Here is a 13,444-nt window from a genome sequence, read left to right as displayed (position 1 = left end):
TAAGTGATGACATTATATCAGTACATATTACAACTTTAGGAATTTCATATACTTTCTGGAACTGTTATAGCATTTACCCATACAATACAACCTATGAAGGCTTATCATCATTTGTTTGACAATGCTTGTCATGTAACTTAACATACCAAATAAACAAGTCTGATTGATCAGAAAGACTTCATTTAGAATTTGAATTTCTGGGAAATTTGTTAAAAAACCCAGAAGGTTTTAAAGCACATACCTAACTAGGATCACAGATCACTATAAAATTTAATATTTTATTATCTATTTAACCAAGGTGGTGACAAGAGATTCCAAAGGCAAATATAGGTTATACAGGTATTAGAGAAAGTTAGCTCCTTTAATATTGAGAAGATTCAGGTTTTTTTTTAAGTAATCAAGGACCTGTTTCCAATGACTCAGGTTGCTGCTGTCTCCTTTGTCTGGGATTGTAAAGGAAGAAAGAGAAGCACAAGGACCAAGTATCCAGGGTGGAGATTTAAACAGGGAACAACAGTGTCTGGCATGCCTGACAAACACACCAAACAACCAGGTGAGGCAGAGATTTTTCTTTCAATCTCCTAGATTCTGAACTAGTCTCTGCTGGACCATTCCTTGTTTTCCCAGGCTGGGGCATCCAAGCCTCCGAATGGTCAGGTTGTGTGATCCTTCATCACAGGCTCAATTTGAAAAAGTATTGAATCCGCCAGAGTACTCTATTATTCTGGCTTGCCTAGACTTTGTGAGACAACTCTAGTTTTCCTCTAAAAGCTGTGCTATAAAGCCAGCATAACTTATCCCAACTGTGATCCTTTTGAGTAAAAAATACTCAAAGTGGCCTTTGGATTTCAGGTGAGGTCAGAACACTGGGCCAGTGTTCACAAGCACCAAGGTGAGTCCTCCAAGGAGTTGGCACCAGGCCCTGGTAGCTTAAACCAGGTAACTAGAGGGCAGAACCTCAGAAGGACAAGTATCCCATCTGAGTCACCAAATTTGTAATTGAACTAATATGAGTTTGCTCCTTGGTGAGTTACAGATAGAGACTACACCAGGTGGAGTTGTCACACAAAAGAAACTTTATTTGCAGCAAATAAGGAGATCATGGGGAATAACTTTCAAAGCCATGACTCCTCAAGTGGTTTATTACTTCTTGAGTGAACCTTTTTTTTTCAATTGGGAGAGGCAATCTATGATAGGACCTGAGTATCCCTTCAAGTTCTTGTTGGGTATGCCAAGAATACAAGGCCCTGAGCATTCTTTGCCTTGGTCATTTCTCAGTGTTGCGTTTTCAGTGAGCAGCCTAGAAGGATGAGGTAATGTCTGTCCCTTAGACAAAGAGCAGTGGTTCACTATAAAAATGGCAAATACCCTAATCTCAGTGTTTTTGTTCTGTAATGCAGCCCACAGAATGTGTATCTATCTAGGAGTCTCGTGTTTTCTGCCAGCATTCATGAACTAGTAATAGTAATAATAATAATAAATCTCAATTAGCTTGTAAGCAGAGTAAAAATCTAGACCCTCACAGTTCCTGATAGTTTTGGCAATGAGGATGGGTGTGTGCTGTGATATGGGATATGAGAAGATTCCCCAGGATGTAATAGAGAAAGAATGCTTTCTCCCCAGTGATGAGAGGGCCAGTGTGGGAATAAGGATTCTCCACTGCTCTATCTGTTAATGAGACCAGGAATTAGAAAAAGCCTTGTTAAAAAAAAAAAGATATTAGGAAGGGAAAAATGAAGGGGGGGTAATCAGAGGGGGAGATGAACCATGAGAGACTATGGACTCTGAGAAACAAACTGAGGGTTCTAGAGGGGAGGGGGGTGGGGGGATGGGTTAGCCTGGTGATGGGTATTAAAGAGGGCATGTATTGAATGGAGCACTGGGTGTTATATGCAAACAATGAATCATGGAACACTACATCAAAAACTAATGATATAATGTACAGTGATTAACATAACATAATACAATTAAATTTAAAAAAAAAGAAAAAAAAAAGAAAAAGCCACTCCCAGGTGTTTTGATTGTTGTTGAATCTCCTCTGGGTGGGAGTTTGTAGGGATGTTATATTGACAATGGGGCAGCAAACCCTGGGACTCCAACCAAAATACAATGAATGTTGTGAATGCTGAGTCAAAAGGCCTTCCATAAGGATATAGTGTCAGCATTGAGAATATAGAGCTTTGAGTGGAGCAAAACATTAGAAGTTCACTTGCTGAGCCTGAGCAGGTATTCACTTGAAAACAAAAGTAAATGTAAAGAAATTTCTTTCTCACTCTACACCCCCTGATCACTCTCTTCCATCCCAATCTCAAGTGATTTAGGAAAAAAAACAAAAACAAATATACTGGGGAATTTGTGGGGAGAGGAGGGACTCAAACTTTTATAACTGTTAGATATAAGCACCCAAGTCACCATCTCATCTGGTCCTGTGGGGGTTTAAAAACATTGAGGATTACAGGGAAAACATGCAGCAGCATTTATGGGGGCAAAAAGGGCAGCTGGGCCTGGGCCCTTGCTGATCTCTAGGAGGTTCATGGGGAAGAGACAGCACCAACTCTGGGTTAAGGAGCCAAAGGGAAAGAAGCCTCCCTGCAGCTCAGCTTTACAAAAGATATCTACAAAAATATTGCAGCATGCATCATATCTAAAAATAAAAGAATGGATACTTTCTTCTAGGATCATGAACAAGGCAAGATTGCCAACTCTCACAATTTTTATTCAACACAGTACTGGAAATCCTAGTCAGTAGGTAAGGGAAGAAAAAGAAATAATAGGTACTGATTGCAAAGGTAGAAGTAAACACTTTATTCACAAATGACATGATCATGTATGCATAAGATTTTAAGGAATCTATATAAAAAGCTATTTGAACTAGTAAGGTCACAAGACATAATGTCAATATACAAAAATCAATTGTATTTCTATGTACTAAGCAATAAACAATTGGAAATTGAAATTTTAAAATGTCATTTACAGAAGTATATAAAAACATTAAACATGGATGGGTCAATTGAATAAAATATGTGCAATACCTATACACCAAAAAATACAAAACATTGTTGAGATAAACAGAGAGATATACCATGGTCATGTATTGGAATGCTCAATGTTTTTTAGATGTTGTGTTAATATTCTATTGTGTGAGAAATTGCCACAAACTCAATGACTTAAAATGACACAAACTTATTATCTCATAATTTATGTGAATCAGGAGTTGAGGCACAAGTTAGGTGGATCTTCTCTGTTCAGGGTCTCACTAGGCTGGCTGAAATCCAGGTGTTGGCCAGGGCTGTGATCTCATCCGAGGTTCAGGGTCCTCTTCCAAGCTCATTGGTTATTGGAGAATTTAGTTCCTTGCAGTTGTAGGACTGAGGATCAGAGAAAGAGTTGCTGATAGGTCCTCTGAAGCACTAGAGCAAATGGGTAAACTGGAGCTTTTCAGGGTAATCTAAAAATCCAATTACAGCAAGCAATTAAAGTAGGACTGATGGGGTTTTGGAATATAGGTCAGGTTCAGTGGAGTGAGGTCCAGAGCCGACGGCCAAGAAAGAATTCTTGAGACATCTTTGATGCAAAAAGGTGGTTTATTAAAGCACAGGGACAAGACCCATGGGCAGAAAGAGTTGCCCCAGGTTTGTGAGGGGTGGCTGATTATATATTTGGGAGTTGGGGAAGGTAAGGAAAATGGAGGTTTCAAAAGGATTTTCACATGTTAAAGACTCACAGGATACCAGAGGCCTTGCCATTGTCAAGTTAAGGTTGTTTTTCCCTCTAGCAAGGCATTAACATTAAGATTGTTGGGAACTTCCAGGAGGAACATTATACTCTGCCCACTTCAAGTATCTGTTACTGGGCTGCAGGTTATAAGGACATTTAATCTACATTTCCTTCTGGAAGCTAGGTTATTGATAGAAATGCTTTGTTCTTATAAATTGCTAAGACTCTTGTAAACTGAGGGAGACTCGTGTCTTGCAGGATTGTGATCTCTGTAAGTTAACTATTTGTTTTTCCTTTCCTTAGCTTTAGGGCAGCCAGGAGTGCCTGAGGAATGTCACATATATCCCACCTGATGGGTGGGTGGGTTGTGAGGTGTCAGCTTTGCTTTGTCCTCAGCTAGCCCTGTGCTCCCTCATCAGGACTTTGAAGTAGGAACTTATGTAGAGGTCTATGGAAAGCTGTTGCCTTTGTGTAAGCTGTCTTTTCTTTGGGGCTTAGTATCTGATGGCAGATCTGGGGCCGCTGTTGGCCAGCAGGGTCAGCAGTTGGAAAGAAGAGATAGATGCTGAGCAGAGGAGAGCAATGACAAACTGGAATCTCCAAGGCACCTCTGCATTTGTTTATCACCATATCAACAACAGATCTGTATTTTTCAAAGATGGTTGCAACAATATTCCATCCTATATGCTCTTCTGCAATATGATTTTGCCACTCCCCCATCAGGAAGTACAGTCTAGTTCTCACCCCATTGAATCTGGGCCCTATCTGTGACTATTTTGACTAAAAGAATATGGTGTAAGTGAAACTATGGCAGTTCTAGGCACAGCACTTACCTGGCATAAAACTTCTGATTCCTGCCTCTTGGAACACTCAACTATTGATACAGTCCCTTGTGGAGCTTCCATACTATAGAAGCCCAAGCCATATTGTGAGGCCATATATAGTCCACAGCCCCAGCTAAGTTCCTGGGCAACAGCTAACCATGTGCATAAACCATCTTGGATGTCCAGCTGAGTTGATTTTTAAGATAAATCCAGCACCAGATAACATCTGAATGAAGCTGTGAAACCCCAAGTGAGAACTATGCAGCTGATCCCAGTCAACTCACAGAACAATAAGAGAGAATAATGATTTTTTCAGCTACTAAGATTGGGGATGATTTGTTATGTAATAATAACCAGAACAGCATCTGATCATGAAGACTCTCCAAGAATTATAGTCATTGTTTCACTTCTACCTCCTAAATCTCACACAGATTCCTTTAACATGGAGCCATTCATATAAAGGGTTTCTAGGAAATGTAGTTTCAAGCTCAAATAAGTTGACAATAGAACACCTGGTATATTTGGCTTAGTTGTGTAACTTTGGCTATTAGAATATGAATTGACATGACATAAGCAGAGGGTTTAAATGTATTTGCTGTGTGTTGGCTTTTTCTTCTGCTTTTGCTATCTGCCATGAGAAGAACCTGCCTTGGATAACCTCTGGTGTGGTCCTACAATGATAGGTGAAGACCTAAATCAAACTCTGGGTCTAGAGTTGAACTAGCCAAGCCCAGCAGGGCTCAGCAGAACCACAAAGAACTAGCAGACTTGTGAACAAGAAATAAATATTTGTTGTAAGCTGCTGAGATTTTGAAGCTGTTTGCTGCATGGCATTATTTCAGGCAATAACCATCTATTATAACTAGTAAATAAATGGAAAGAACCAAACCTTTTTTCTGCCTTTCTTGATGAGAGTACTTCAAGGTAACCCAACAGTTGATGTAGATAAGTTCTTCTTTACAGAAGAATCCCAATTTATAAATGCAGGAAGAATGATAGGATATCACCATTTTGAAACATATAATGAAATGATAGTTCTAAGCAGAGATCATCAAGAACTGCAAAAATTATTAGGTGAAAAGTGGTTGGGTAAGTTTAAAATAGATTGATCAGGCTGTCAACACATAAACAATTTAATCAGTGTTTACATCGCAAAAAGAGAGACAACCAAATATTATGTCTCCTGATGTGATGCAATAGAAAATACAAGCAACACCACTTGTAGCTTATTCTTGTTAAAAGTTGAATCTAAATCTGATAAACCTCTATACCTAGCTACAGGAAATACAGGAGTCAGAGGAACTGGTGAGTGGTGGTACTAGTTAATGAGTTGGGAACCCTGGAAGAAGTTAAATGACACCATGGGGAGGAGCATTTAGCAAAACACAGATATGGGAAATTTTCTAGGACAAACAACTGATTTTTTCCACAAATATACTGAGAGGAAGGAGAAGAGAAATATAATCTATAGATTAAAAATATTAGAGACATAGCAATCAAGTCTGACTTATGTACATTGGTTGGATCCTAATCAAACAAACCAACTGAAAAATAATGTGGGAGAAAACTAGAGAAATTTAGACACAATATTTGGTGACATTAAGGAGTAGCTGTTATCCTTAGATGTGATAATATATTTAGATGCAACTAGGGGATAGTTGTTATCTTTACATGTGGTATTGTGATTATGTTTAAAAATGAGTCCTTATCTTTTTGAGATATATACTGAAATGTTTATGGATAAAATGATGTATCTTGGTCTTGTTTCAAAATGGAGGGCAGTGGGTGGGGATATAGATGAAACAAGATTGGCTAAGAACCTGGGGTTTTGGTTGGAACAATTGGGTGCATGGTGGTACAGTTAGTGAGATAGGAAAGTCAGAGAGAGAAACAGGTTTTGACTGGGACAAGGGGTTTGGCAGATCAGGAGTTCTCTTTTTGATACATTAGATTTGAAATGCCTATTAGAAGTAGTAGGAGTAGAGGGCACCTGGGTGGCTCAGATGGTTAAGCGTCTGCCTTCAGCTCAGGTCATGATCCCAGCCTCCTGAGATTGAGTCTCGCATCGGGCTCCCTGCTCTTTGGGAGCCTGCTCCCTCTGCCTCTCTCTCTCTCTGTCTCTCATGAATAAATAAATAAAATCTTTAAAAAAAAGTAGTAGGAGTAGAGATATTAAGCAATAGTAGAGATATCAAGTAGTAGAGATATCAAGAAGTAGTAGAAGTTGAGATATCAAGCAGATATGAGTCATATGCTCCCTAAGAGGTCATGCTGGAGATGTAATTTTGGTGTCTCCAGATTCTGTAGTTTATACTCTCCCTATGTGAACTCATTCATCCACATGTCTTTAATACTTTCTAGATTAGGTAGGAGCTATTCTGTTCTTTAGTTTCTACCATTCCTACAGGGAGTGCCAGCATGTTCAGCTATTTTGGTTAAGTTAACAGTATGTATTAAAATTAAAATGCACATCCTCAATGACCAATTCCACTTCTCTGTATCTACCCTAGAGTTACATTTGTACATGAGCAAAAGCAGACATGACAAGAATTCTCCCATTTATTTGTAATAGCAAAAATCTGAAACATTCCAAATGTCCACTGACAGGGGAATGGCTAAATTGAAAATATTTTCACACTATGCAATATTATGCAACAGTTAAAAAAAAGTAGGATGTATCCGTGTATTGTAATGAAAAGATCTTCAAGGCATATTGTTGAATAAAAAATGCAAGTTGCAGAGGAATACTTCTACTTCTATGTTGATAACTTTAAAAAACTATGTGTGTGTATGTGCATCTGTGTATACCTATAGTTACATATGTGTATTCAAATTTAAAAGTATTTCAAATACTATACAACAAACAGATAACATTGGCTATATCTGGGTAGGATACTAATGTGGGTGGCTGGTAAAGAGAACTTTTAGCTTTATCAGTAATGTTTTCATTTTATAATAAAAAGATATTTACATATTACTTGCAAATTTATCTTTTATCTAATATAAAAGAGTAAAGCAATTACATGTAACTATCTGCAATCAAGTAATAGCAAATGACATAGCGAAGTGGCTAGGAACAGGAGCTTTGGAGTGCAACCTCCTGGGTTTACATCCTGGCTCTGCAATTTAGTAGCTGTGTCTGAGCAAGATGGATAAATTCTCCATGCTTCTATTTCCTTATTTTTATTATTTTATTTTTTTAAAGATTTATTTATTTATTTGACAGAAAGAGAGAGAGTGCACACAAGCAGGGGGAGCTGTAGGCGCAGAGGGAGAGGGAGAAGTAGGCTCCCCGCCAAGCAGGGAGCACAACACAGGGCTTGGTCCCAAGACCCCAAGATCAAAACCTGAGCCTAAGGCAGACGCTTAACCAACTGAGCCATCCAGGTGCCCCTATTTCCTTATTTTGAAAATGGAGATAACAATAGTACTTGTTTCAGGGCGCCTGGGTGGCTTGGTGGGTTAGGCATCTGCTTTCAGCTCAGGTAGGGATCTCAGGGTCCTGGGATCAAGCCCTGCCTTGGGGGGGGGGTCCCTGCTCAGTGGGGAGTCTGCTTCTCCCTCTCCCTCAGCCCCTCCCCCCTCTCATGTGTGCACTCTCTCTCAAATAGATAAAATCTTTCAAAAAAACCAATAGTACTTGTTTCAGGGTTGTGTTAGAATAATATATGCAAGAGGCTTATAAGACTGCCTAGCACATAGTCAGTGATTAATAAATCTCTGCCATTTTTATTATTTCAAAAATTTATTCATTTATTAAATTCAAGTATAATTAATATACAGTGTTATATTAGTTTCAGGTGTAAATGTAATCATTCAACAATTCTATAATTATTCAGTGCTCATCATGATAAGTGTACTCTTAATCCCCTTCACCTATTTCACCATCAGGGAAATGGAAATCAAAACCACAATGAGATGTCACCTCATCCCCTGCCAGAATGGCTCAAATCAAAAACACAAGAAACAACAAATGTTGGCAAGGATGTGGAGAAAAGGGAACCCTCTTGCACTATTGGTGGGAATGCAAGCTGGTGCAGCTACTATGGAAAACAGTATGGAGGTTCCTTAAAAAATTAAAAATAGAACTACCATATGATCCAGTAATTACACTACTGGGTATTTACCCAAAGAAAATGAAAACACTAACTTGAAAAGATATATGCACCCTATGTTTATTGCAGCATTATTTACAATAGGGAAGATATGGAAGTAACCCAAGTGTCCATCCAAAGATAAATGGGTAAAGATGTGGTATATACATATATATACAATGGAATATTACCCAACCATAAAAAAGAATGAAATCTTGTCATTTGCAACAACATGGATGGATCTAGAGGGTATAATGCTAAATGAAATAAGTCACTCAGAGAAAGACAAATACCATATGATTTCACTCATATGTGGAATTTAAGAAACAAAACAAATGAGCAAAGAATTATTGTTATTATTTCCATTTCTTAATAGACTTCTGGTTTCATATATATTAAGGGTATCTGGATATTATTCTTGTGAGTGAGATGGTGAAATGTGGGCTGAATGGTATTGTTAGGATATTCATAGCAGATTCATTCATTAAATATTTTGCATACCTATTATGTGCAATTATGTCCAATGTGTTTTCATTCATAGACGGCTTTCTGCTTAGAAAGGTGTGATGTGGTACTATTCAATAGTTTTATCAAAAATTTGAGAAGAGGGACTCCTGGGTGACTCAGTTGGTCAAGCACCTGTCTTCAGCTCAGGTCATGATCCCAGGGTACTGGGATCAAGTCCAAAATCAGGCTCTTTGCTCAGCGGGGAGCCTGCTTCTCCTTCTGCCTGCCACTCCCCATGCTTGTGCTCTTTCTCTCTGACAAATAAATAAATAAAATCTTTAAAAAATTTGAGAAGAAAGAAAAAAAGAAGGTGCAAATTACATAAATCTTCAAGGGAATATGAATTCCACAGATAACATGCGGGGTTGAATCCAGTAAGATGAAAGTATTTTTTTCATAAAGTAAGATAATCTTAAATTAGATCTTAAAAGTTTCTTTCATCCAGCCACTCCATGCTATAATATTCCTACAAGTATCCCAAATAAGAATCATTGTATTTCTTCTTAAGTGTTGTTTTGAACAGAGGACTCATTATTTCATGAAGAAGACTGTTCAATTGTTGAACAGCTAGAACTGTATCTTATGTTGATACTAAATCATCAACTCAGCAACTTAATGAGGTGGCTTATTTTCCTATGATAGCTACACAAATCAATTCTCTTTCATCTTTTACATGGCAACTTTTTGAATATTTGTAGACAGTGATCCTGCCACCCTAGAATCATTTCTTCTTCAGGCTAAAAATTCCTGAACTTATTTGATTTTCTATCACCCTCCTTATCCTTTGGACTAATTCCAGTTCAGTGGTGTTCTACTTAAAGTGTAGGACTTAATATTTTTGTTGCTGGGAGAATATATCTGCTATTGCCAATTCTCCACTTTTGTACATAACAGAGAGATAATCTGGAGCAGTTGTTCTTCTAATGACCTCATATAATTAACCCTTCTGGTGTCTAATTAAAAATAAATATATATCAGGGTCTCTATGTTTCCCTGTGGAACTGTTCTAATTCATCTTTGTCCTCTGGTTACTATTTTACATAAGATAACCATAGGGCAGTTAATTTTGGAAACACATATGATAGAAACTTGTAGTTCAGTTTTTTCTCTTAATGTACTTTCAATCAGTCCTTCCAGTTATACTCAGTGATAATTTTCTTATATCTATTAATTCTTCCATGCATAACCCTACATGGAAATACTGAAAAGTAAATCTTAAAATGACATGGCCTAGAGCATTACCCTGATATCAAAACCAGACAGACCGTACAAAAGAGGGGAAAAAAAAAAAAGAAAAATACAGGCCAATATCACTGATAAAGATAGATGCAAAATCCCCAACAAAATATTAGCAAACTGAATTCAATAATACATTAAAAGGATCGTTCACCATGGTCAAGTGAGATTTATTCCAAAGATGCAAGGGTGGTTCAATATTTTCAAATCAATCAATGTGATATGTCACATTAACAGAAGGAAGGATTTAAACAATATGATCATCTTAATAGATGCAGAAAAAGCATTTACCAAAATACAACATCTGTTCATGATAAAAAAAAAACTCTTAAAAAATAGAGTTAGAGGAAACACACCTCAACATAATGAAGGCCATATATGGCAAACCCATAGCTGATATACTCAATGGTGAAAAACTGAGCTTTTGCTCTAAGATCAGGACCTCTAAGATGTCCACTCTGGCCACTTTTATTCAACTTAGCACTGTAAATCCTAGATGCAGCAATCATATAAGAAAAAGAAATTTTTAAAAAGTCCAAAATGGGCAAGGAAGAAATAAAACTGTCACTATCTGCAGATGACATGATACTATTAGTAGGAAACTCTAAAGACTCCATCAAGAAACTATCAGAACATGTAAATGAATTCAGTAAAGTTGCAGGATGCAAAATTAACATACAAAAATTTGTCGCATTTCTATACACTAATAATGAAGTAGCAGAAAGAGACATTAAGAAAACAATCCTGCTTACAATTGCACCAAAAAGGATAAAGTATTTAGGAATAAATTTAATCCAGGAGGTGAAAGACCTATTACTCTGAAAATCATAAGACATTGATGAAAGAAATTGAGGACAATACAAATTAATAGAAAGATATACCATGCTCATGGATTGGCAGAATATAATTTAAATGTTTCTACTACCCAAAGCAATCTTCAGATTCAATGCAATTCCTATCAAAATACCAACAGCATTTGTCACAGAACTGGAACAAATAATTCTAAAATTTTTATGGAATCACAGAAGACCTCAAATGGCTAAGTCATCTTAGGAAAGAACAAAACTGGAGATATCACAATCCCAGGTTTCAAGATACACTACCAAGCTATAATAATCAAAACAGTATGGCATGGGCCCCAAAATAGACACAGATCAATAGAACAGGATAAAGAGCCAAGATATAAACCCATGTTTATGTGTTCGGTTAATCTATGACAGAGGAGGCAAGAATGTACAATGGGAAAAGACATTGTTTTCAATAAATGGTGTTGGGAAACTGGACAGCTACACAAAAGAATGAAACTAGATCACTGTCTTACACTATACACAAAAATAAACTCAAAATGAATTAAACACCTAAATGTGAGACCTGAAACCCTAAAACTCCTAAAAGAAAACAGGCAGTAATCTCTTGGATATCAGTCTTAGCAACATATTTATGGCTATGTCTCCTCAGGCAAAGGAAACAAAAGCAAAATATGAACTATTGGGACTACACCAAAATAAAAAGCTTTTGCACAACAAAGGAAACCACTGACCAAACAAAAAGGCAATGTATTGAATGGGAGGAGATATTTGCAAATGATATATCCAATAAGAGGTTAATCTCCAAAATATGTAAAGAACTTATACAACTCAAAGCCAAAAAATAAACAAAAACAGATAATCTGATTAAAAATGAGCAGAGGGCTTGAATAGACATTTTTCCAAAGAAGACATACAGATGGCCAAAAGACACATGGAAAGAGGCTCACCATTACTAACCATCAAGTAAATGCAATCAGAACCACAATGAGATATTGCCTCACACTTGTCAGAATGGCTAGTATCAAAAAGACAAGAAATAACAAGTATTGGCAAGGATGTGGAAAAAAGGAACCCTTGTGCACTGCTGGTGGAAATGTAAATCAGTACAGCCACTGTGGAAAACAGCATGGAGGTTCCTCAAAAAATTAAAAATAGAAGTACCACATGATTTAGTAATTCCACTACTGGGTATTTACACAAAGAAAATGAAAACTGATTTGAAAAGATATATGCACCCTTATGTTTATTTATTATAGCATTATTTACAACAGAGAAGATATGGAAGCAAGCCAAGTGTCCATCCATAGATGAATGGATAATGCACCCTTATGTTTATTTATTATAGCATTATTTACAACAGAGAAGATAAGGAAGCAAGCCAAGTGTCCATCTATAGATGAATGGATAAAGAATATGAATGGATAAAGGAAATACACACAATGGAATATTACTCAGCCATAAAAATGAAATCTTACCATTTGCAACAACATGGATGGACTTAGAGGGTATTATGCTAAGTGGAATAAATCAGATAGAGAAAGACAAATACCATATGATTTCACTTATATGTGGAATCCAAGAAACAAAACAAAACAAAAACCCTAGACTCTTAAATACATAGAACAAACTGATGGTTGCCAGAGGGGAGGTGGGTGAGGGGATGGTTGAAATAAATAAAGGGGTTTAAGAGGTACAAACTTCCAGTTACAAAATAAATAAGTCATGGAGATGAAAAGTACAGGATAAGGAATACAATCAATGATACTGTAATAATGTTGTATGGTGGGGTGCTTGGGTGGCTTAGTCAGTTAAGTATCTGCCATCAGCTCAGGTCATGATCCCAGTGTCCTGGGATCGAGCCCTACATCAGGCTCCCTGTTCAGTGGGGAGCCTGCTTCTCCCTCTACTGTTCTCTCTGCTGACCCTCTCTGTCTGTCAAATAAGTAAGTAAATAAATAAAAATCTTTTTAAAAAACCCTCAGATTAAAAAAAAATAATGTATGGTGACTACACTTACCATCGTGAATTTTGAGTAATATATAGAATTGTTAAATCAATATGTTGTACACCTGAAGCTAATATAAAATTGTATGTCAATTATATTTCAATTAAAAATGACACGGCCTATGTTATTCCCATCCTCAGATCTACCCAAGTTTCCCCTCTGAAGCCAGGTAATAGATATTTTCCTCAACCAGAGAAAATCTTGGCCTACTCTCTCTCAGAAATAAGAGAAATCCTAGGGAGGCCACATCAG

General features: G+C 37.2%; 1 long non-coding RNA gene across 2 annotated transcripts in view; it reads right to left on the bottom strand.

Annotated features, from left to right (window-relative positions):
- Positions 1 to 13,444, bottom strand: part of LOC113930857 — a 48,197-nt gene that overhangs the window by 2,949 nt on the left and 31,804 nt on the right. The window lies entirely within an intron of this gene.

The sequence above is a fragment of the Zalophus californianus genome, chromosome X (genome assembly GCF_009762305.2).
Source record: "Zalophus californianus isolate mZalCal1 chromosome X, mZalCal1.pri.v2, whole genome shotgun sequence".
Taxonomy (NCBI): Eukaryota; Metazoa; Chordata; class Mammalia; order Carnivora; family Otariidae; genus Zalophus; species Zalophus californianus.
The sequence above is the reverse complement of the archived record's forward strand: the minus strand, read 5'-3'. Positions and strand labels throughout refer to the sequence as shown.